The sequence below is a fragment of the Mytilus californianus genome, unplaced genomic scaffold (assembly GCF_021869535.1).
Source record: "Mytilus californianus isolate M0D057914Y unplaced genomic scaffold, xbMytCali1.0.p SCAF_5, whole genome shotgun sequence".
Taxonomy (NCBI): Eukaryota; Metazoa; Mollusca; class Bivalvia; order Mytilida; family Mytilidae; genus Mytilus; species Mytilus californianus.
The window spans coordinates 97,722,048-97,726,086 of record NW_026262701.1 but is presented as its reverse complement, the minus strand read 5'-3'; the positions used below and the strand labels follow the sequence as shown (position 1 = coordinate 97,726,086).

At 31.6% G+C, this 4,039-nt stretch overlaps 1 long non-coding RNA gene across 1 annotated transcript; it reads left to right on the top strand.

Annotated features, from left to right (window-relative positions):
- Positions 1 to 423: 423 nt before the first annotated feature.
- LOC127702486 (uncharacterized) lies at positions 424 to 3,277 on the top strand. Its single transcript, XR_007982442.1, has 3 exons — positions 424 to 569; positions 2,070 to 2,260; positions 2,874 to 3,277. It is a non-coding gene; the product is annotated as an uncharacterized LOC127702486 (long non-coding RNA).
- Positions 3,278 to 4,039: the final 762 nt, after the last annotated feature.

Genomic DNA, 4,039 nt, shown 5'->3' with positions numbered 1-4,039 from the left:
ATTTCGGTGCTCAGTGATACGGTTCACTAGACGACGTTGTCAACACGTAATGGCGGCCATTGTTTGACGTTGGATTTGGCATTCCACGCTGTAAAGATGCATTTATGACATTCTTGGATGCTAAAACGTAATGCCACACAACATAAAAGGTAAAGGATTATTTCAGATATACCGAGTTAATTATTTTCAAATAAGTGGGGTCCCAAAAAATGATTTAAACGGCAAAAATAAAGTGTAAAATTATATGAAACATGAAAATTGCAATTCCATTTTTCATCATTTCCTTTTCATATATTGAAATAATGAATACACTATTTACACCAACCACTGGTGAATTATATTCGGATTTCGGTCTGAGGTATCCGTCCTTGTCTCCGGGAATATTATACCCACACAAGTTGTCAACATCCGTTTTCAAAACTGTTCAAAGTGTTCTTCACAATCTCCCTGGAAAATATTCACGCTATCACTTCGTGCTCAGATAATAGAACATTGTTAACCTCTAACAGCAAATACGGACCAAAATTAATCAAATTTGAAAGCACGGATGATCACGTGTAATGCCGACTGTAAGTTCTCTAAAAAGGAGGGGGGGGGGGGGGGGGGGGGGGGGTAATTTCTCCCCCAAATACACATGAATTTTGCTGACCGTCTCAAATTCAACTTCAAAGTCCATTATCAAATCAGAGGCGCCCCCCCCCCCCCCCCCCCCCCCCTTTTGTGGGAAAAATTTGGTTGATTATATAGGGAATCACTGATGCATGACTGGAGCGGGCCCCTTCTTAGGCAGTTAGTAGGCCCCCTCTTATAAAAATTTCTGGATCCGCCACTGCAAATCATTAGAATGTAAGACATATTCACTTCAACTGTTGGCTATTTTATATAGCTGGTCTAATATTAATAGATTTGTCCCATTTCATATACACCAAAATTTAATATTTAAAAAAACTTTCATTATTATATTTACAAATAATACAAAGGGAAATCAATCACAAGCACTTGTTTCTGTCAATGGGGGGTTCACTATCCATACCCATACGAATCTTTTTATTTTTATGTGGGTGGGTGGGTACAAGGAATTGTATATTTAAATATACAATTCCTTGGTGGGTAGGAGGAATTTAAGGGGACATTATATCCATCTTCTTATTTTACTATTATGGCTTATTAATTTTTTTTTCAATCTGTACACAATTATTCTTTCCTTTTTATTGGACAGAATATTCATGTTCATCCTGTGTCAGCACTCTTGTCAGAGCAATGTTTATTTTATGTTCGGTTATTACCATGATTACATGGACATGTACCAGATCCTTCCCATAAAAAAATTAAGTAAGATAGCCATCCTCTAAATCATAACTCTGAAATTATAAAAGAAATTTACACATTGAAATTAACCAATCACCCACCCATTTGAAAAGCTTGTACACATGCTGCTTTGCATTACATGAATCCCCAAAAACTAATAATTTACAATTTCTTTATACATGTTATATCTGACATGTTATATTCTTCCAATGATTATATACACAATCTAATTAGAAATGATAATCCATTAACAATATTACTTTCTCAAACTTCATTAATATTGTCAAATTCAAGGTGTCAATTTAGTGACAATACAGTCATGACAGTAGTGGTTCCAGGATTTAAATTAAAATGAAACTGGGTTGTGAGTGCCCCCAAAATGTATAAAATTTCAGCTTGCATTGTACAATAGACATGTTATGATCTTATGATGTTTATGCAAACTATTAAATATAAAAATGTTATCAAAAGGTTTGGTATAACATAAATTTGCTCCTTGTTAAACCTAAAAATTATTTTTCAAGACTTTTGAAATGTTTTCCTTGTCTGAAACTTTTATGTACATGTATTGAGCAAAAATACTGGGGGCATAATTATCTATAATACTTAATAAATACATGTACATGTATTTTCTTGGTAATTTATTTTGCAAATTTGTTTTTATGTGTTGATAATAACAATGCAAAGTTTAATTTTGCTTTGAATAATTTAGTAAATGAACATTAATAGTAATTGTATGTAAATTTGCTTTATATTTACAGGATGGAGAAAGATGTTCACTATGGATCAAAAATTCAAAACAGAGGACCTTTTTATTCAAACAAAAATACTTGTACATGTATGATATTCTGTACATACAACAAGAAAACAGTAATCAAACGGAATGTCCAGTGATGTTGAAAGCAAAATTATTTTTGTTAACAGAAAACAATAGGACTACAATATATTAAGGGTAAGTAATCCAAAATTGTCTGTTTAGGGTTACAAAAGTGGGTTATTGACAATGTGCTATGCCAATTTCAATCCCCCAAATATGAAACAAAAACATAATATATATGGTATTTAAACTGTTTTCATAAGGAAACAGAATGAAAATATTCTGCATTTAACAGTCAGACATGGAAGTTGCCAATGTAATAAATTGGGACTGGAACTTCAAATTTATAGGATATAGGCCAAGGAATCATTCAGACTTTAAGGTCAAATGGTATACTTTTAAAAGTTTAAAGATTTTATTCTATTAGCTATGCTGTATAAATGTCAATATTGTTTCATTTGGATTTAAAACCTAATTTCAAGAATGAAGGGTACAGTAATTTAAAATTAATTTAAATGATTAAAAACAAGACAAGGGAAGTAACTCTTCCAAGATGTGCATTATATCCTAATGAAGTGTTTTATTGAATTTGTCCATTTTTTCAAATAAGAGAATGACTTAAGCAGACTGTACTGGGGTCATAGATAGCTATAACAATGAAATACAATATATTATATTTATCATTCTTCATTACATTTTGATTGAATTAACAAACTTAATTTAATAACAAAGTATTTTCTTTTTTCAGTACACAACACATCGTGTCAGAAGAATAATTTTACTGGAGGATAAAAAATTTAATACCTGGAATCAGCAATTTACAAAATGTATATGAAATTTATTAAGAGAGATATATTCATGTACAGAATGGTAACCCAACCAAATAACTCGGGTGGTTCAAGTGATTATTAGCAGACATTTTTGTTGAACTAATGCAGGATTAAATAAATGAAGCTTTAGCAGACTATGGGCTCCAAAGTGTAGTAAAAAGAGGATTTTTAAATATGACAGACTCATAAACATTAAAATGTGCATAAGTGAAATGTTACAATATTTAGTAAAAAAATCAGATTATTGACTCAGTTGTTTTCATGAAATTTTTTATCAAAGCAATATCACTGTTATATAATTAATAAGATTCCATATGTTTTATTTTACCAGTATACTTTTGACAACCAAATATATCTTCCCTCAGCTCTGGCCTCAAGTGTTTCCCTTTTATTTTGTATGAGTGTAATTTACAGAAAGCTCACTTTGCTTTTGGCGAATTATAGTTTTGCCTTTCCAGAATTATTGGACTTTATTCATGGAAAATTATACATTTGCCCATATGTTGTAGAAGAACTCAATTTTGCTTTAATACTTTTTCAAGAACTTGTATCCCAAGGCTAGATTTGATCAAATAATCTCACTTTTGAATATTTATCACATATCACATACTTAAATAATCTAGTATGCTTAGATTGATTTCCTTCACTTTTGCCCTGTTGTTGAGATTGAGTGAAATAATTTAATTATTTTATCCCTATCAATTTGGGGTTGTCTGGGGATCTGTGACTCATTGGGACCAGCATTTAACACTGCATAACTATATCCTATCACAAGTTATGATGCAGCCAACCATATAACATAACTCCTGCCACTGAAAGGAGAAAAGAGGTGCACAACATACAAACAAATATTTCATATGGCTAGCTTCATTGTATCCTTTGAATATTTTATTGATTTTTTGTCAGTAGTTATTTATTAAAGGTACTACAGTTCCCTTTCAGTTTGCCTGCTTAAGACTTGATTACAGTTCCAATATAAAAATAAGAAGTTGGGGTATGATTGCCAATGAGACAACTCTCCACCAGATACCTTATGACGAAAAGGTTAATAAATATATGTATAGGTCTCTGACAGCCTTCATCA